This window comes from Notamacropus eugenii, chromosome 4 (assembly GCF_028372415.1).
Source record: "Notamacropus eugenii isolate mMacEug1 chromosome 4, mMacEug1.pri_v2, whole genome shotgun sequence".
NCBI classification, from domain to species: Eukaryota; Metazoa; Chordata; class Mammalia; order Diprotodontia; family Macropodidae; genus Notamacropus; species Notamacropus eugenii.
In genome coordinates, this window is record NC_092875.1 from 260260844 (window position 1) to 260282728 (window position 21885).

The 21885-nt window shown below is 37.1% G+C and overlaps 1 protein-coding gene and 1 non-coding gene across 2 annotated transcripts in view; both read right to left on the reverse strand.

Annotated features, from left to right (window-relative positions):
• CCDC178 (coiled-coil domain containing 178) overlaps positions 1-21885 on the reverse strand; it is a 622621-nt gene that overhangs the window by 155839 nt on the left and 444897 nt on the right. The gene's annotated exons all lie outside the window — the stretch shown is intronic.
• LOC140502891 (U6 spliceosomal RNA) lies at positions 1798-1900 on the reverse strand. The gene has a single exon (XR_011966618.1). It is a non-coding gene; the product is annotated as a U6 spliceosomal RNA (small nuclear RNA).

The following is a 21885-nucleotide window of genomic DNA, read 5'->3' on the forward strand; positions in this document are numbered from 1 at the left end:
GAGTGTCCTTTAATGGCTTCTTCTTACCACCATACAATCTTCTGTCCCATGTGAGTTCTCCATAAAATAGTCTTTTTGGCAAGTGTACATTTTGCATTCAAACAACATGGCCAGCCCATCAGAGTTGTGCTCTCTGAAGCATAGTTTGCATGTTTGGCAGTTTAGAACAAGGACTTTAGAACAAGAAGAAGTTTAGAACAAGACCTCAGTGTCTGGTACCTTATCCTGCCAGGTGATCCTCAGAATCTTCCTAAGGCAGTTCAAATGGAAGCAATTTTGTTTCCTGGCATGGCACTGGTAGACTGTCCATGTTTCAAAGGCACACAACAATGAGGTCAGCACAATGGCTCTGCAGACCTTTAGTTTGGCAGTCAGTCTAATACCTCTTCTCTCCCAGAGTTTTCTTCCGAGTCTTCCAAACACAGAGCCAGCTCTGGCATTGCATGCGTCAACCTCATTGTCAATATGTACGTACCTTTAAAGTATACTACCAACCTAAGTGAACTCATCCACATCATTAAAAACTTCTCTACTTGTTGTAACCAATGGTTCCACATATAGATGGTGTGGTGACCCCTGGGTGTCTGAGAAGCCTTTTAAGGATTATACTTCTCACCTCCTGGTGTGAGGAAGAAGGCTAGAAAATGTGCCCTAAAAATTGTCTGCTTACCCAACCCTGGCCTGATTACCATAGCAGGAGGGGAATCATACTCTGTGGTTGAAATGTAAAAAAAAAAAAATGCACAAAACATACAAAAACATCTGCAAAGACGATTCCACTCACCATCGACACATGAAATGTGCACACACTTACAGACAACACACAATCCAGTAGACTTGAAAGACAAACTGCTCTTGTTGCAAGAGAACTCAACAGGTATCTCATCCAAATATCATATTTACAATACAACAACGATAAACTCTTGATCAGGGGTAGATTAGATAGCTAGTCACTATAGGGGATAGAATGCTGTACTTGGAGTCAGGAAGGGATCCTGAATTAGATAATTTAGCTACATGTAGGTATGTCATTAAACTGCTCTCAACCTCAGTTTTCTCATCTGCAAAATGAGGATAACAGCACCTACCTCCTGCAAACCTTGAAGTACTACATAAATGCTGGTTATTGTCATTATCATTATTATTAATATAATTAATTCATGACCTTAAAGATGGGGAAGACAGAAGTCAATATAGATTAATAAAATAAGCTCTAAGAAAGTATATTTTATTAAGTTTAAGGTACTGTTAAGAAACCAGGATAGCTTTGCATCCTGAAGGAAAAACTGCAGCCATCTCCCAGGAGGTCTAGATAGATAATAAGAAATTAAGCTCACCAATATAGAAATCTATATATATGATGAAAAGAAAATGGAGAGAAAAAAATACTAAGAATGGAAATTGGTCCAGTAAAACATCATCAAATATGTTAGACAAAAGAAGAAGAAACAAAAACAGTTTGCTCCCATTGTAGGCAGGGAGAGAAAACTGGTAGGAACTCAATCAATATGTGTTGAATGGAATTGACTTGTTGAATTGCAAAGTAATTAACAGAAGACAGTAGAAAAAGGCTGAGGTTTGTAATGTCTTCTTCACTTTTGTCTTTCTAGGAAAAAAAGCTGTAAATAGTTGATTGGAGCAAATCATGACCATAAAGAAAGCTTAGAAAACCTAACTAATAAAAGAGAGCTAAAGTTCAACAGTACCCAGAGAAATTGAATATATTCAAATATACAGAAGAGATAATAAGCACCCTATGATACCAAATGAATTGAAAGGTATCATTGCAAAGGTATTAGCCATTACTTTTGCTTCACAAATTTGTGCATCATCCTTGTGCTATTGCCCTGCCAGTCGTCATTGTATCATTCTAATTTTAGTATATGTGCTGCAAAAGCAAACATATAACCTTTATTTTGGGAAAAATTTATAAAGGGTTAGTAAAGAAGAAATATTGTGGCCATTACAAAAGCAGCAATAAAGGTTGACTTTGTTAGGTCAGCTTCATGTTGTTGTTTGGGAAGATATTAAAACATGCAGATTATTTTTAGTCTTCTAGATTGAATATAGACACTATGAAGAAATAAATATGACTTTCTGCATAGCTAGATCAACAATTTATTCTTTGATAGAAATGCCAGGGCATGTAGAGAAGATAGAAGTAGTAGAAACATTCTATATTGATTTCAAACTGGATTTTCATCTGTTTCCATATAACATTTTTGTTGACAAAATCAGATCCTTATTGACATTGATTATACTGCTATTATGTAGATGAAGGCCTCATTTAAAGATTCTTATCGAGTCAATGACTCGGTTTATCAGATAATCAGTAAATTATCAAACTATAATAATGTGTTTCAAGTGATTTCTCTTTATAATTGATCCCAAGGCCAATCTATTCATTATCTTAATAATTTACCTGATAAAGGCACAAATTGATATTTCAAATGAAGTTTTTAAATATGCTAAGTCCATAATAAGCATTTAAGAAACAATTGTTGAATTAAATACTCCAAAGTATCCATGATTTAATTTGTTATGGATATTCCATATATTTACATAGATCATAACCTCTCTGTGTTCTTGAGAATGGTCTTCATGACATGCTTTGATTAAAAGAAATCCACCAATGCCTAACTTTTTGGCAAGTAACTTTTCTGACTTTGGAAATCTTTACTCAGTAAACTAGCTTGGTAGAAAATTTTTAGAAATCTAATTTGTAGGACTTATTAGAGATTTTGATATGGTAACAAAAAAAGAATCCAAGTCTCTTCCATACCATGAGAACATTCATAAAAGGATCAGATCTGTCAAATGATACTAAATAAACTTTTTGGTTTAAATGTAGATTGCATGTTTATCCAACTGTTTGCATAAAACTATGATTTTAAATTATAATTAGGAATACTTTTTTCTTTGCGTGCTGACAGAGAGAAGGAAAGAGACAAAAAAAGGACAAGGTGAGGGGAGACAAACAGTATAGCATAATGAATAGAAAATCATCCATAAAATCAGGAAAATTTGAATTCAATACCTTCACAATAGCAGTTTGACTAGAGGAAAGCAAATTTGCCCTCAAAGATGTTAAGTGATAGGTGGGTTATAAACTGCATCAGTGGAGTGAGTTTTTACATTGAGTATTTTCACACTGATGCAATCAAATATACCTACTCTAGTGTTTTTTTTAAATGGTATTTTATTTTTCCTCAGTTACATCAAGAAAATTTTTAGCATTCATTTTTACAAGAGTTTGCATTCCAAATTTTTCTACCTCCCTCCCTCCATTCCCCTCTTCTGTAAATGGTAGGCAGTTGAATATAGTTTATATATGTGCTATCATGTAAAAGATATTTTTTTCACAATTGTGATAGAAGAAACAGATAAAAATGAAGGGAAAAAACATGAGAAGGAAAATATGCTTCAATCTTCATTCAAAGTTCATCAGTTCTTTATTTGGATATGGACAGCATTTTCCTTCATGAATCCTTTGTATTTGACTTGAATGAAAGAGTTGCTGAGAAGAGCTGAGCCATTCATAGTTGGTCATCACACGATGTTGCTGATACTGTGTACAGTGTTTTCTTGCTTCAGCTCATTTCATTTTGCATCAGTTTGTATAAGTCTTTTCAGGTTTTTTCTGAGATCTGCCTGTTACTCATTTCTTATTGCATAGTAGTACTCCATTATATTTGTATACCACAGCTTGTTCAGTCATTCCACAGTTGGTGGGGATGCCCTCAATATCTAATATTTTGTCACAGATAAGGGCTGCTATGAATATTTTTGTACATGTAGGTCCTTGTCCCTTTTTATGATCCCCTTGGGATATAAACTAGTTGTGGTATTGCTGGATCAAAGGGTATGCACAGTTTGGTTGCCCTTTGGGGATAGTTCCAAATTGCTCTCCAAAATGGCTGAATCAATTCACAACTCCACTACAATTACTGTCCCAATTTTCCCACATCCTCTCCGATCTTTGGATTAGAGATCCAATCATTTTCCTTTTTTTGTCATATGAGCAGGTGTAAGGTGGTATCTTAGAGTTATTTAAATATTAATTTCCCTAATAAAAAGTGATTCTGAGTACTTCTTCATATACCTATAGATAACTTTGATTTCTCCATCTGAAAATTGTCTGTTCATTTCTTTGACCATTTATCAATTAAGAAATGGCTTGTATTCTTACAAATTTGTCTCAGTTTTCTATGTATTTGAGAAATAAGGCCTTTATCAGAGTCACTCACTGTAAAGATTGTTTCCAAGCTTTCTGCTTTCCTTCTAATCTTGGTTATGTTGGTTTTGTTGTGCAAAAGCTTTTTAATTTAATATAGTCAAAATTATCTATTTTACATTTCATAATCCTCTTTATCTCTTGTTTGGTCATGAATTCTTCCCCTCTCCATTGATCTGACAGGTAGACTATTCCTTGATTTTTTAATTTGCTTATCATGTCACCCTTTATGTCTCAATCATGTTCCCATTTTGACTTTATCTTGTTACATTATGTGACATCTTGGTCTATATATATTTAGTGTCCTATTGCTTTCCAGTTTTCCAAGCAGGTTTTTGTCAAATAGTGAGTTCTCATCCCAAAAGTTGGGGTCTTTGGGTTTATCAAGAACTAGGTTACCCGCTCTGCTATCTGCTTTCATTTTATGGGAGAGTTCATCCCATTCACATTCAGTTATGATTACATGTATATTTCCCTCCATCCTGTTCTTCCTCTTGTTTGTCCTTACTCTCCTTTCATCCTTTCCCTCCTCACCAGGGTTTTGCTTCTGTCTACCACCTCCCCTGATCTGCCCTCCCTTTTGTCCATCCCTATGCCCCATTTACTTACTCTTCTCTTCTACTTCCTGTCTAGCAAGATCAATTTCTATATTCAACTAACTGTGTATGTTCCCTCTTTGAGCCAATATTGTAGAGAGTAAAGTGTCAAGTGATACTCATTGCCCACCCTTCCATTTTTCCTCCACTGTAAATGGTTTTCCATGCCTCTTCATATAAAATAATTTAGATCATTCTTACCTCTCCGTTCCTTCTGCACCCATTATACTCCTCTTTCTCATCCCTTAAGCTTTTTAATGCCATTCCCTCAAATTTGTCCTATACCCTTATACCCTCTATGTATATTTCTTCTAGCTGTACTATTAGTGATAAAATTTTTAAGAATTACAAGCATCATTTCCTTAAGGTGTCTTTTCTCTTTTTACCTGTTTATGCTTCTCTTGGGTCTTGGTATTAGAGGTCAAATTTTTGGTTTAGTTCTGATCTTTTCCTTAGAAAAGCTTGAAATCCTCCAATTTCAGTGAATTACCATTTTTTTTCCATGTACTATCCTTAATTTTGCCAAGTAAGTGATTCTTCATTGTAGTCATAGCTCCTTTGCCTTCCAGAATAGCATGTTCTATGACCTCTGGTACTTTAATGTTGCAGCTGTCAAGTCCTGTGTAATCCTGATTGTGGCTCCCCGATATTTGAATTGGTTTTTTCTGGCCACTTATAGTATTTTTTCTTGACCTAATAGTTCTGAAACTTGGTTATAATGTTCCTTGGAATTTTAATTTTGGGAATCTCTTTTCTGAGATGATAGGTAGATTCTTTCAGTGCCTATTTTGCCCTCTTGTTCCAAGATATCAGGGCAGTTTTCCTTGATAATTTCTTGAAAGATTCTGTCCAGGGCTTCCTTTTGATCATCATTTTCAGGTAGTCCAATGAATCAGATATTCTCTCTCCTGGATCTATTTTCCAGATTATTTTGTTTTTCCCATGAAATATTTTACATTTTCTTCCATTTTTTCATTCTTTTGAATATATTTGATTTTTGATGTCTCATGGATTCTTTAGCTTCCATGTGCCCAATTCTAAATTTTAAGGTGTTGTTTTCCTCAATTAACTTTTGTATATACTTTTTTTTTCCATTTGGCTAACTGTATTCTTGTTTTTTTCAATGGTTTCATGTATCTCCTTTTCCATTTGGCCAATTCTGCTTTTTAAGCAGTTTTCCAAGCTGTTGACTTTTTTTTTTCATAATTCTCTATCACTCTCATTTCTTTTCCCAATTTTTCTTCCACTTCTGTTACATGATTTTAAAACTCATTTTTGAGCTCTTCTTGGACTTGAAACCACTTCCTGTTTTTCTTTGGGGTTTTGCCCATAGGTGTTTTGGTACGGTTGTCTTCTTATGAGTTTGTGTCCTGGTCTTCCTTGTCACCATAATAATTTTCTATGGTCAAATTCTTTTTTGTTACTCTTTGCTCATCTTTTTTTGGCCTTTTTCCTTTCTTTTAAATTTGACCTCAGCTCTCAGGATAGAAGAGGTACTGTTTCAGATTTCTTGTACCAGTGACTGCAGGTTTTGGCTATTTACCTGATTGCAGCACTGATGTTGCCCTGAGGCCCCCTCAGGTGCTGAAGCACATAGAGGTTTGCCTGCTAGAAGATGCCTGTTTGCTCAGCACTGCACTGAAGCACATGGTGGTTTTCAGAGTTGGAGTCTGCTGGTTCCCTGGCTATGCTAAGGCAGTGGGAGGTCCTGGTGTTGACATTTGCCTGATCTGCCACACTGGGGCTCAGGATCTTCCACTGGTTTGCTGAGATAGGGTTTAGTGTTGACTTGGGATACTTCATATTCTGGACTGCTTTCTCCTTTTACCTAAGAGAGACACACATTCTTTGCCTTTCTTCCAAGTTTCTTGGGCCAAAAGGTTGTTTGATCCCATCTTTTTGATGGTTCTGCTGTTCCAGGATTTCTTTAGGGGCACTATTTTATGGTTGCTTGCAGGTGAATATGGGAGAGTTACAGCAATTTAGTGCTTATTCCACCATCTTGGTTCCCAGAAGTCTACTCTACTGTTTTTCAAGGCGGTAATAAGCTCTTGAAGTTTATTCCACTGAAGTGGAAGCTGTGAGAGGTCCTATCAGATTAAAAGTGTGTCAAGTAACAGCCTGTTATTCCCTGTTGCATTTAGTTTGTATCTATTTTGCATGTCCAAATTTATAGTACAGGTATCATCCTCAGTAGAATGTGAACTCCTTGGTGGGATTTTCATTTTCATCTTTGCATCCCCCACTTACCTCAGGACCTGGCCAATAATAAGGGCCTAATAAATGCTTGTTGATTGACTAATTATTGTCTAAAGATCAATCTAGAGGAATTCCAAGTATCTCCCCAACTGGGTGGCTACAATCAGATTATGTCTAATCTTAGAGTTGCATATAGCAATTGTGAGACCCTCTGTATTATAAAAGGGTTGCAAAATCATAGGATTGGTTTGGATAGTGTGGGTATCTTCACTAATGAAACTATAAATCTTTGAAAAATTATCATATGCACTTATATCAATAGTAGGGAGAGACAAAAGGTAATGTGGAAAAGAGATTAATTGGTTAAGATATATACATGTGTGTATGTGCTTACTGCAAAAGAGGCCTCATTTTAAAGTTGTAGCCTATAGTCAAGAGATGATTGATATTAAGATTGAAAGGGGATGATGAGACCTAAGTGTTCCAAAAAGGAGCAGGTTTTTGTAAAGATTAACTAGAAATAAAAATAGAAGGAAAAGATCATGAAAGTCAGGGTGGAGAAAAGTTTATTGCCAACTAAGTAAAGCAGGAAAAAACCCTTAACAACAGTCTGGATACAAACCAAGAATATTAAAAATGTTTTTTCTGGTTATCTATAGAAATATTTTCCTTTTTAGTAGTGATTATGTTTTAGCATGTTTTAATGTCATGAAAATATTAGCGCCTTAATTTAAGGTCTATGTGCTCATTTTCCCATTTATTTTCCTAAGGGATCCCCTTAGGAAATTTTTCCTATTTGCTATTCATTAAGCTTTAAGTTAGGGTTTCAACACACATATGTGTGTAGGTATGTATGTACATATAATATGTATATATGTGTGTGCATGTATATATTATACCAACACAAAAAGATATTTCTCAAAACATCTTATCTTTAGACACAGAAAATATTTATGTATTTATTCTTTGTTTATACTTCAATTAAGAAATATACCAATTTTAAAAAAATCATAAAATATAAAAAGTCATATGCTTAATTCTGCTTTAGGGGTCATGAAATATCTTATATCTTACAATGGGCGGTGGTACATGGCCTTGGGAGGGAAGAAGAGAGAGGGAACACTTTTAAAAACAGTGAAAGCCAGTTAGCCAGAGCCACCACTGACACCGCAGTGAAGAAAACGAAAACAGTAGGGAGTGAGAAAGAGTCCCCCACTGCAGTAGAACCAGAAAGAGGTACACTGCCCAGGATGAAGACACAGGCTAACCCATCACAGTGAGAGAGGAGAGAAAAACCCACCGCACTGGAGAGAAGGAGGCATGTCCTAGTGAGCAGAAAGAAACAATGAGATAGAGTACAGCAGGGAAAGACAAAGAGGCACTTACTGACTGCACAAGGGGGAGAGACAACAGGGCAAGGGATTCAAAGACAAGAAGGAGAAACAGTGCGTGTTCTCTCCTGAAGCCTGGGCTGGGTCTTTGGGCAGCCCTGCCCTAGCCAATCTAGTGCTTTCTTTTCCTAATGATCACACCATCCACTCACTGCCTACTCTGTTGGAAGTGAGTTAGGATCCAGTGACGGTATCCCTCCAAACACTGGTATAAGGTTATCGGGAAGTCACACACAGAGTTTGATGTTGTGCTAGCTGTTTTCTATTTCCTCTTTAGCTTTTTGAGTTACTGACATATTATTGCAGTAAAACATATGTAGGGTCAATTCATGCTGAATAGTTATTAGAAACCATGATAACAAAAGTCATTACACTGCAGTTCAGTTTTGACAGTAAAATTTCTGCAACATTATCACAAATCCTCATGCATTAGTGCAATGATCCTTACTATAGTTTCATATTAGAATCAAAAGACTGCTGTAGCATGCTCGATACAAAAAGTCAAGTGAGTCAAGTTCTTTCTGCTTTCACAGATAAAACATTTTTCCTTCTCTTTTCTATGTACTTCATCCATTCTGTATTTTTGTTTTATGTACCTTTCTCTGTAGTATACAGCTTTTCGCTTTTTTAAATAGGAAATGTTTCTGAAAAATATATATGTATGTATGTATGTACACACATACATGTATACATATACACATACATGTGTGTGTATTGGTGATTACCAGAACCGAAGGATATCAGTTGCAAATGATCTAACAGCTGAAATGAACACAGAGCATTCAGTCCCCATGTATTATTCTATGATTCATTCTGATAATTTCATCCTTCTTCCTCTAATCACTTGGTCTTCTGTGTGTGTGTATGTGTATGTGTGTGTGTGTGTGTGTGTGTGTGTGTGTGTGTGTGTGTGTGTGTGTGTAGGGTGGTGGAGGGATGGGTAGGAGTATGTATGGATGTGAATTTATGTAGAGTCTAAATGGAGTGGGATAGAAGAAGATTTAAGACGGAGTCCTTCCTTTTCATCCTTTTCACCCTTTCATCTTTGCAAGATAAGGATTCCCCAGTGGACATATAGAGAATAATATTATTTGATATTTATCTGTCCATATTTATTTCCCCACAGTCATATACTACTACCAAAAACATTAAGGACCATATTTGACTGGTGAAAGGAAAATGTATTATTTCTTAGAGGTGAATTAACTCAAGTTCAGTTTGTAGCAGCATGACTTAAAGAGGTGATCTATGGAGCAGAACCACAGGAAAGAGTTAATGCCCCCTCCACAAAGAGTCAGTTAACCTCATGCTCACCAGTTAGATCTAAAATGAAACATATGTCCTCAGTGTGGATAATGATAAGTAGACTGGCTTTTTGGAAAGGAGGTGTCCTATGAAAAACTAATTATGTATTGGTGAAATTAATCAGATTGTAAATGCCTTTGTGAAACAATTAAAAGAAATAAAATACTGTATAAAGAGTTCTTTTGAGATATAAGTGATATCACCTCTGATATCTTTGTGTTTCTTAGGTTCAGATTATTTTTATGTATAGACTGAGAATTTTTAAGAATGGTACATGCATAGTAATACACTAACCTAATTCATGATGAAATGCTGCCTCCTGTTTACAGCAAAGAAAAACAATAGGCAAATTCTTCTATTTATACTTTTATTATCAAAGATAATTATCTGTTTATTTTAAATGAGGTGTTTTGAATTCAATAAAATAATTGGTGGCTATCAGGAAATGATTATGTGTATAAATAGTATGTATTCATTAGGTGTATTTCACATCAAGAAAACAGGATGGCCAATACTTTCCTATAATGATGTTTACAATGAGGGGAGAGGAGCTACCATATTATGTTTTATATACCAATTGTAAATAAGATGATTACACATGAGTATCATACTAAGTATTCTTCCCTGCCAAAGATATTGGCAATATCTTATTTTGAATCTTCTTTGGATATCCATGTAAATGTATGATATTACTCTTTATATTCTGAATACTGATGGGGAATCCAATCAGAATCAGCTACCTGTGCAATCATACCACTGCCTAATTAAATCAAAAGTAAAAAATCAACATTAAATTAGAAGAAAGGAAAATGATGAAAAGAACAACCTCACCCATTAACAGAATACAGTGATGCTGAAAAATGTTAAGATATTAATCTTGATTATCATTTCCTCTACAAGTTAAACCAATTCAAAACAGTCTCCAGAATGAGCAGGTCAGAATAGGTCAGCAACCATGTTAGACAGTATAGAGTTGTACTCCTCACCAAGAGACATAACAATCAAAGACAATGGGTTAGAAAACAAACTCATAGGTAAAAACACTACAGATGATGACATAAGACAATGAGCAACATTGCCTACTCGTAAAAAGAAACAAAAACAATAAAAGGTCTACTTATGTATCAAGAGTATCCTTGATGAAAATAGATGAAAGGGATATGCAGGCTTTTGCAAGTACCTCTAACAGGTACATCTTTACAGTTATACAGTTGAGTGAAAGGTAAGAGAACACAAGATTCCACTTTGTGGAATCTTATCGGTTGATTACAAAAAAAATAATTCAGTAAAGCAAAACAGCTTTAAAAGACCCTCCTTCAACAAAATGTTTCTGATATATATTAAAATCACACAATATCCCTTAATAAAAGCAAACACATAGATAATATCAGGCAAACAGGGAGCCTTAGGTTCACCAACATACTTCAACACCGTCATAGAGCAGAGGTGTTAAATACACGGGCCACACTCCAGAATGCTACCTGAACCACATTAAAGTGTAATTGGGAGACATTTAACATACAATAGAACACAGATCATATTAATATGGGACTTTTTTAAGTCAATACACACCCATAAGGATTTTTATGCATAGTTTAGTGACCCACATTTCTATTTGAGCTTATACCACTGTCATAGAGGATACCTCCTCGTGGGTCTAAATGAAAGTTATTTTCCTTATAAGTGATGAACTCTTCTATGTGCTGTTTGTTACTGATATTGTACTGATTCTGTCAAGTCCAAGAACATTACCGGGCCTCCACAACAATATCCATAATTAGGGGGAAGCGGATATGCATTTATAAAGCACCTACTATGTGCTAAACTCTGAGGAGTACTTATAAATATTATCCTCACAAAAGTCCTTTGAGGTAGGTGCTGTTATTATTCATATTCTACAGTTTAGAAAACTGAGGCACGGGTGGCAGAGCCAAGATGGTGGAGTGAAAGCAACGACTCACCTAAGCTCCTGGACAAACTCCTCTGGATACCTCTGAAAGGAGAATCTGACCAAACTTTGGAGGTGCGGAATCCAGTGGGTGACAGACTTTGACGGATTTGGAGCTCAGGTTAGACTGGAAGGTCCACGGGAAGGATCTGTTCCGCGGGGATGAGCCTCCAGCGCACAGAGCAGCGCGGTCAGCGCAGCAGGGTGGAAGAGACCTGAGAAGCCTGAGAGCGGTGGGCGGAACCAGAGGAGCAGGAGACCAGCCAAATCGAGCCGGTGAGAGCCGCTGAGCGCCAGATATCAGCGCAGCAGCCCTTGAAACCTTCAGCCTGAAGACTAAACTTCGGTAAGTCACCTACTTGAACTTCCGGGAGCCAGGATGGCAGAGTGATCAGTAAATGCTCTCTCCTCCCCCCTGATGACCGTGAAAGAACCATAAAATATTTCCCCAGAAAAATCCTGGATCAGCAGGAACAGCAGAAGGGGGCAAATAGTCTCATAACACCAGAGGCTAGGAAAATAGCAAACGGGGATTCTTCCTACTGTGGCGGAGGCGATCCGGAAGGACAGAGGACCCAGGGCAGAGAAAATTCGCACTGAGACCCAGGCAAGCCTCAGCCCTGGGAGAGAAGCCCCAGGAGGGGTGAGAACACGCATTAGCATCTAGGCGTGCCCCAGCCCTCCAGGGGAAAAGGGAAGACAATAGGGAAGCTGGGATCATCATCCCCAGAGCTTGCCTTTGCCTCAGTTCAGCTGAGGAGATCTCCTGTGACCAGACCACCCCTCCCACACACTTAACAAGCTAACCCCAGGGTTGATCTGGGAAACAAAAAACAAAAACCTGCTTTTAGCTTTTTCACACATCAGCTCAACACAAAGTTCTGTACCTTCTGACTGAAGGAACCAGAAGCTACAACACTCAGCCAACATCATGAATAGGAAAAAGCAGAAGGGAGAAAAAACCATAGAATCTTTCTATGGGGATAAGGACCAAAACACAAACACCAAAGAGGTCAGAGCTGAGACTGTACTTCCATTTGAAACTTCAGAAGGGACTATGAACCTCTTGCAAGCACAACTAGATTTCCTTGAACAGGTGAAGAAGGAAATAGAAGAAAAACTGGCCAATGATTTTAAAATTATAAAAAAAGAATTCACTGATGAGAACATCACTTTGAAAAGGAAAATTGAACAAATGGAAAAGGAAGTTCAAAAGTTAACTGGAGAAAATAATTCCCTAAAAGGAAGAGTTAATCAAACGGAAAAGGAAACCCAAAACCTAATTGGGAAAATTGATCAAATGGAAAAGGAAACACAAAACCTAACTGGGAAAATTGGTCAAATGGAAAAGGAAGTACAAAAATTAAATGGAGAAAATAGCTCCTTAAAGGGAAAAATTGGTCAGACGGAAAAGGAGATGCAAAAGTTAACTGAAGAAAACAATAAGATGAAGATTAGAATTGGGCAAGTAGAAACTAATGACTCAATGAGGCAGCAAGAATCAGTCAAACAAAATCTAAAGAATGAAAAGATAGAAGAAAATGTAGAAAACTGAGGCACACAGAGGTTAAATGACTTGCTTAGGGTCATACAGCCAGTAGGAGAGGTCATATCTGAAAACAGTTCTTCCTGACTCTAGATCCAGTGCTCTAGGCACCATATTGTGCCACCTTGCTGTTCCTAGGCTGGAGCCCCTAGCTGGAGCTGAATCTTTGAAATAGTTAAAATACATCTAAATCTAGTACTTTTCTTTTCATTTTCACAGGGACTGATATTGCTTGTACGTAGAACTTTCTCATTGTCTTTACAGCTCTACCCCTTTGCTCAAAAAGATTTCCCATAGCATTCTAATTGGTAAAAAAAACAAGCAGTTGTATTTCACAGTGTGGTTCCCCCAAAATCCATAGTTTTAAAGTCACTCAAACTTTTTTCTGGGTCTACCTTCTCATAATGCCCTGCCTACTCTATTTGTAGCTGTCTTATAGAAATCATGGTGCAACTAAAAGACTAACTGTTGTTTATTTTTGGAATAAAACTTCTGTCCCAGAAACACTGTTGGTGAACTGGCTGGATAATTTCAGAACCATTTTTTTCAATCTTGATCTGTCACTAAATAAAAATTATAGTTAGTAAATGATGGTCAAAATATTATCATAAAAGCTATCATAAAAGCTCTGTGTTGTATAGCTACAGGGAATATTGTACACTATTATCATATTACAGGGCTTCAGCTTCTCCTGGGCGCATGATGTATCCTTAGCAGCAACTCTGTTTCCTAAAATTTTTAGGAATATTCCAGCTGTTTTGGTTTTATTCTAGTCCAGTTTCTGACAAATATCAGGGTTGCCTCTACGGCATGAGTATTTTTCTATATTACTGCATACTCAGATGAAGATGTGACTCTTAGGTGGCAAAGAGAATGTTGAGCTCAAATGCAGGGTGTTCGTGTAAGGGACTAAGGAATATGGTTCCAGAAACTCTTGGGGAAAGATATATGAACACAGAACACTAGGTATGTAGAGGAGAAAAATTTGGAAAGAGCAAACGTGCATGGAAAACTGGTCACATAATGTCTATGTACATGCTTAAAATTCTAGAGAATGCTACAGTGGACCTCCTCTGTGAGGGTGTTCTTTCTCTCTTGGCTTAAGAAGAGTGATCATTTTGTTCCAAGCTGAAGAGCTCATTTATTCCTGGCATTTTCTAATCTCTATAACTTCTCTGATTTGTATTTTCTTTCCCATAGATAGATGGCTTTAACCTATAATCAATATTTGTTTTTATAAGAATTTTTATATTTCAACCATTAAAATGTATTATTTTAGACAGATTCTTGTATTCTTAGCTCATTTCCATCAGCTCTTTCTACTTTTCATCCCCAAAAGAATTTCAAAGCCACCATCTTCAGCATGCAGTGCCATTAGTTTTAACTACATGAACTTAGGTTTCTTGATTATCTTAATTTTACAAATAAATACATTCTGAAGAAAGGAAAAGAATTGGACAAGGGTTTTACATGTATACTCCCAAACTGTCTGGAATCAGTCTTTTATCTTGAGCCCCCCATGTTATGATTGCCATCAACTTCTTCCAAATTTTATAGCTCTATTGGTGCTGGGTATAAATGGTCTTACATATCTGGTTGTGGTACCTCTTCATAAAACCAACTCAGAAGAGGTAGAACATATAGTGATCAGTAGTTTTGAAATCAAGGGGAGCTTTAATTATTAAGGTCTGCCATTTTGTTGTCATGAACGACATCCTGTCCCAGGTAAGGCTCATTCTACGGAATTTAGTTAAACTTTTTTTTTTAAACCTCAACATTTTCAGTGGTCACCTTGAATTTATGAAAAGCAGTCTCATTTTCTACAAATCAGCAAAGTTTACTTCAAAAACATGAATCTTGAGACCATCGGAAGCATTTTCACTCCTTGAACCCAGCACTTTGACAATGTGGGTTTTTATCAAACATAGCTGGTACCTAGACATTAATCCTTCAAAATGGATCAGTTACTTCCTTCTTAGCTCCTTTTTTTTTTTGCTGCCTTACATAGGAAGCTTATTCTTGACAAAAGCTATAATCCTGCTCAAAAAACCAAAATTTGATATATGATCATATGATGGTCATTTGTTATGCAGTGTTTGATGAGAAGGAGTTATGCTGGTGAGGATAAATTAAGATACCCTAAAGAGGCAAAAGAGAGGTGACTTTTCTTTCTGAACCCAGACTTATATCCCTAGATTAGAGATAATTGAATATAGTGGATAATGCTAGCCCAGTACCATTCTTGCAAGCTGGAGAAAAAGAGTATCCAGCATCAGTGGTGCCCCTGGAGCCAGCTTGACCCTGTCCCCAAGTAGTGTACTGGTAGAACAAGCATGATCTATACCTCTCATCCCCAGTAGAGAGGATGACCAGATCTCTTATCATATCTACCCATGTCACCCATAAGCTACACATATATATTAAAGCAATTCATGTAGACACACATATCTCATGCAAATTTTAAAATTTTTATTTATTTGTTTTTAGTTTTCAGCATTCGTTTCCACAAGATTCTGAGTTCCAAATTTTCTCCCCAACTCTCCCCTACCCCCACCCCAAGACACTGTATATTCTGTTAACCTCTTCCCCCAATCTGCCCTCTTTTCTATCACACCCCTTCCTTCCCTTATCCCCCATCTTCTCTCTTTCCTTGTAGGGCAAGATAGATTTCTATACCCCCACTACCCATATTTCTTATTTCTCAGTTCTGTGCAAAAACAATTCTCAACATTCATTCCAAAATCTTTGAGTTCCAACTTCTCTCCCTTCCTCCCTCCCCACACATCCCCACTGTTAAGGCAAGCAATTCAATATAGGCTATACATGTGTAGTTATGCAAAAGACTTACATAATAGTCATATTGTAAAAGACTCACTATATTTCCCTCCATCCTATCTGGTCCCTCATTTATTCTATTCTCTCTTTTGTTCTTGTCCCTCCCCAAAAGTGTTTACTTCTAATTACTCCCTCCTCTCATTTGCCCTCCCTTCTATAATCCCCCCCCCATCACCCACTTATCCTCTTCTCCTCTACTTTCCTGGAGTGTAAGATAGATTTTCATACCAAATTGAGTATGCATGTTATTCCCTCCTTAAGCCAAATATGATGAGAGTAAGCTTCACTTTTTCCCTCTCACCTCTCCCCTTTTCCCTTTCATTGAAAATGCTTTTTCATGCCTCTTTTATGAGATATCATTTGCACCATTCTATTTCTCCCTTTCTCCTCCCAATATATTCCTCTCTCACCCCTTAATTTAACTTTTTTAGATATCATCTCTTCCTATTCAACGCACCGTGTGCCCTCTGTCTATATGTATATAATCCCTTCAGCTACCCAAATACTGAGAAAAATCTCAAGAGTTACAAATATTATCTTTCCATGCAGGAATGTAAACAGTTCAACTTTAGTAAGTCCCTTATGATTTCTCTTTCCTGTTTACCTTTTCATGCTTATCTTGATTCTTGTATTTGAAAGTCAAATTTTCTATTCAGCTCTGGTCTTTTCATCAAGAGTGCTTGAAAGTCCTCTATTTCATTGAATGACCATTTTTTCCCTTGAAGCATTATACCCAATTTTGCTGAGTAGGTGATTCTTGGTTTTAATCCCAGTTCATTTTCTGGAATATCATATTCCAAGTCCTTTGATCCCTTAGTGTAGAGGCTGCTACATCTTGTGTTGTCCTGATTGTATTTCCACAATACTCGAATTGTTTCTTTCTGACTGCTTGCAATATTTTCTCCTTGACCTGGGAATTCTGGAATCTGGTTACAATATCCGTAGGAGTTTTTCTTTTTGGATCTCTTTCAGGAGGTGATAGATGGATTCTTTCAATATTTGTTTTACCCCCTGGTTCTAGAATATCAGGGCAATTTTCCTTGATAATTTCATGGTAGATGATATCTAGGCTCTTCCTGGATCTATTTTTCAGATCATTTGTTTTTCCAATGAGATATTGCATATTGTCTTCTATTTTGTTCTTTTGGTTTTGTTTGTAATTTATTGATTTCTCATAAAGTCATTAGCTTCCATCTGTTCCATTCCAAGTTTTAAAGACTATATTCTTCAGTGAACTTTTGAACCTCCTTTTCCATTTGGCTAATTGTGCTTTTTAAAGCACTTTTTCCCTCATTAGTTTTTTGGACTTCTTTTGCTATTTGAGTTAGTCTGCTTTTAAAGGTGTTATTTTCTTCAGCATTTTTGGGTCTCTTTTAGCAAGCTGTTGACTCATTTTTCTTGATTTTCTTGCATCACTCTCATTTCTCTTCCCAATATTTCCTCCACCCCTCTTACTCGATTTTCTGAATCTCTTTTGCACTCTTCTGTGGCCTGAGACCATTGCAAACTTATTTTGGAGGTTTTGGATGAAGAAACCTTGACTTTGATGTCTTCCTCTGATGGTATGCTTTGTTCTTCCTCTTCTGAAAGGATGGAGGAAAATACCTGTTCACCAAGAAAGTAACCTTCTATAGTCTTATTTTCCCCTTTTTGGGGCATTTTTCCAGTCAGTTACTTGATTTTTGAGTCCTTTGTAAAGTGAAGAGTATACTCTAGGGACTTGTAAGTTCTTAGTTCCTCCAAGGTGGCTCAGTCAAGGGAGAGGAGTAAACTTCTCTCCTGGCCTGCGCTCTGATCTGAGAGCTACCACAAGCATTTCTGCACAGGATCTGCAAGTTGGGTTCCCTTTCTACAATCACCTCCAGCTCCACCACATCAGTGCTCCTCCTCACCCCAGGGCTGCCACTCAGGGCTGAGATTCATATCAGTAGCTTGATTTCCCCCAGGGTCTTGAGGCTGAGGGCTCCAAAAAATAGATGCTGCTGCCACCTGGGGCTGGGCTAGGGCAGGACCCTGCTCCCTTCTCATCCAGGTGAAAGAGCTTTCTCACTGATCTTTGAAGCTGTCTCTGGCATTTTGGGGTTGAGGAATCTGGGAAATGCAGCTGTAACCTGAGATTCTGTGCCCTGAAGCCTGCTCCACAGTCAGGGCTGGGCTTTGCTCCATGGGCTACACTGTGCTCTGAGCCCAGTGTGTTAGACCTTTCCTGTTGACCTTCTAGGCTGCCTTGGGCTGAAAATCTCTTTCACTCTGTCTTTTTGTGGCTTCTGCTGTTCTAGAATTTGTTTAGAGTCATTTTTACAGGTATTTTATGGACTTTGGGGAGAGAGTTGCAGAAGCTCCATCTTTCTATTCTGCCATCTTGGCTCTGCCCCCTCTCATGCAAATTTTGTGACCAAGGGCATATCTCTTAACCTCTCAATACTCCCTTGAAAAAATTCTAGAGACCATAGTCATAGATAAGTTGCTGATATTCACCAGTTCATGCAGTTTCTATACCTATAGCTCCCATCATTGATAAAATCATGTGTAGGTCAAAACCAAACAAACAAAAGATGACTTTATCCTAGAGATACAAAAAAAAAAGAGAAAAGAAGGAAGAAAGGAAGGAGGGAAGGAGGGAAGGAAGGAAGGAAGGAAGGAAGGAAGGAAGGAAGGAAGGAAGGAAGGAAGGAAGGAAAGAAGGAAGGAAGGAAGGAAGGAAGCAGTCTGCTTCTTTTGCATCTCCAGGGGCAAGTAGTCCACCATTACATAATAAGAGAGTTCAGTCAGTAAACAAAAATCACCTCAAAAAGTCAACCCCCATACTCTTGTAATTGATGCATCAATAGCTGAGTGTGGGTGTCAATATGCAGTGTGGTCCAATGGAAAGATCACTGAATTTAAAGACAAAAGACTCAGTTTCAAATATTACTTCTACTATGTATTCACAAATCACTTAACCTTTCTTGGTCCAAGCTTCCTCTTCTATAAAATCAAGGCTTCTCAGTCCCATTTCAGTTTGATATCTATTTATCCTGGTTTTCCCTGGCAAGAAATGGTTTCTTACCTATAATGATTTTTCTTATGAAGATGTATTAGAAAATATATCCCAAGAAAAAAGACAACTATTTTCAAATCATTCCTCAGAGGAAGATATAATCTCCCAAATCATTATTTCCTAAACTCTTGGCAATGATATGTGCAAACAACTCACACTTTTTTCTGCCTAGATTTCAGAAGTGACCTAACACTCCTTGGTACATCATTTAGACAAAGATGACACTATAGATTATTTAAGGGATCCTGGGTCTGGGAACAAGAAGAAGGAGGGAAAGGAATATATGTAATCTAGAGTAAATGAAAACATAAGTGTTATCCATGTAAATCTGTATTTCTTCTAAAATCATATGCATTATAACTAGTATGTTTGTGACATAATAATATAGATTTGGAAGATTATTAATGTGCAATATTTTCAACTGTTTATGTCTCTATGATGTGAAAAATCAATACATATACAGTTCTCCCCAGAATGGACTTTGATCTGGAGCTATAAGTCACTTTTCACCAAAGCTAAAGAAGAAAATGGATTGGCATCCGTGCATGAAGTGAAGTTTTCCACTGTTCCTGGACAAATTATGTGATAGTGATGGGATTATTGGGCCTTTATATTTGGACTATAATGATTAAGGTTCTTGCAAGTTTAAGAATCTTTCAGTTGACAAAATTTGCACTTAATTCCTTTGGAGACATATAATTTGTGCATGCTTGTGTGTGTATGTGTGTGTATTCTCCAAAATTCCAGAGATGTTTTCTAGGGCTTTACTAGTAATGATTTAAAAAAATAAATCATTTCAAACCTCTTCTTCATCGCTTGAAAGTATATTTTCAATCTTTGGTGTACCCTATGAATATATTCTGCAATCTCCCATGATATTTCCATGACAATTCTTAATGACCAATATAGAAAGAGAGACAACAGTATGGAGCAAAATAAAAGGAGGGAAGGAGGGAGAAAGTAAGCGAAAGCTGAATGGCGGGAGAAAAAATGGAATAGGAGAAAGGGGAAGAGAAAGGGAAGCAGAGAACAAGGGGAAAAGGAAGAAACAGAGGGAAGGAGGAAATGGGGTGGAAAAATTTGGGAAGTGAAGGAGTTGGGTAGGGAAAGATTACAATTCATTTTATAGATAGGTATTACTACCACCAATAATGATTCAGAGTTCTATGGCTCTAGACTGAAGTTTTAATATCTTGCTCAATTTAATTCTCAATTTTCCTGCTTAAGAAGTAGACAACACCTAAATCCTTTTTTTCAGATGTTACCTCTACCCCTTGGATTTCAAGAGGAAATTTTGAGCCCAGTGGGAGAAATACACAGCATGTTAAAGAGATACACCACCTCCTAGCTATTTATATCATAGGGATGGCATAAATATTAATGAGCTTCTCAGAGAAAAAGACAATATTTAATATAATAGTATAACAAATATACAAATACAATACTACATCATTGCATGGTCCAAAAGGGGGTCTCTTTGATCAAATGCTTTCAGTCAGCAATAAGTAGGAAAGGTAGAGTCCCGAATAATGAATGTACCTATAAATTGCAGGTGCCTCATCAAGTCAAATAACAATTCCCATGCTTGCAAAACCTTACATTGAAACTAGAATAAGTAGACAATAACACTGTGTAGCAACAGCCTCTTCAAATATTCAGAGAATATGAAAACTTAAGGGCCAAACAGCTAATGTATTTTGGGAATACACTATATGTGGCTTAGTGACAAACAAAATTAAATTCTGATTGGAACTGATGTGTTCTGCTCAATCAAATACAACCAGATCTGGTTTGACTTTGCCTAACACTGAGCTTCCCTTGTGAACTCATAAATTGATCAAAGAGGGAACAGACAGCAAGCTAATGAGATCTGCAGGTGGCACAAAATTTGAAACATTTTGGATATAAATGGTGCTCCAACAGATCCATGTAAGATAGGCAAAAGAATGAACACAGCTCAGTTTCTACTTAGCTTCTCTGCCCTCTCTTGGATGAAGAGGGAATGCCACAGCAGTTGAGATTAATGAGCACTTAATGTCTCTTTGAGACTATCATGGAGCCACAAGTCAAAGTCTTGGGTATATTTAGCTTCTACCCTTAATCACTATAAGGATCAACAACCATGGATAAGTTCCAGTAAATCTTTAAGGACTGAGGCCTTATTTAGATAATATGATATAAGGGAACTGTATGGGAGATAGCAAATGATGATTCCCTGCTCATAGATACTAAGGACCTTGTTTGTTGTCTCTGACGGTATATTTTTAAGACAATATGTTGTTGGTTCAACATCAGAAAATGAGATGATCTTATTAGGGGAAATGATGTTAAAGAAGAGGCATTTCCATCGGTTTAGCTGCTAGGCCCTAAGAACCTTGGGACCTTTCCATGTGACGTGTAGCTAAAACCTTCCACATACATTTTTCTCATTAGAATGCGAGCTCCTTGAGGGTAGGGGTTGTTTTACTTTCCTATCTGTATTGCCAATACTTTGCACAGAGACAGGACTTAATGATGTTTCATTCATTCAGAAGGCCTCTCCTGATTTATCAAAATGAATGACTTTTACTAACTTCTGGTAATTCCTGTGGGCAAAAATGACACAGTCAAAAGGAGCTTAAAAAGCCTTGCAAATGACTAGGGAGTCAGGGAATAGACTAAAACTCACAGTGGTACGGTCTGTGTTATCCATTGGAGGCAAATAATAAATAAAATTAATATAGCTGAATTCTTATTCAGGTTGGTATCTGAGAATGGAACTCAGAATTATGAACAATAGCTTAAAATATAG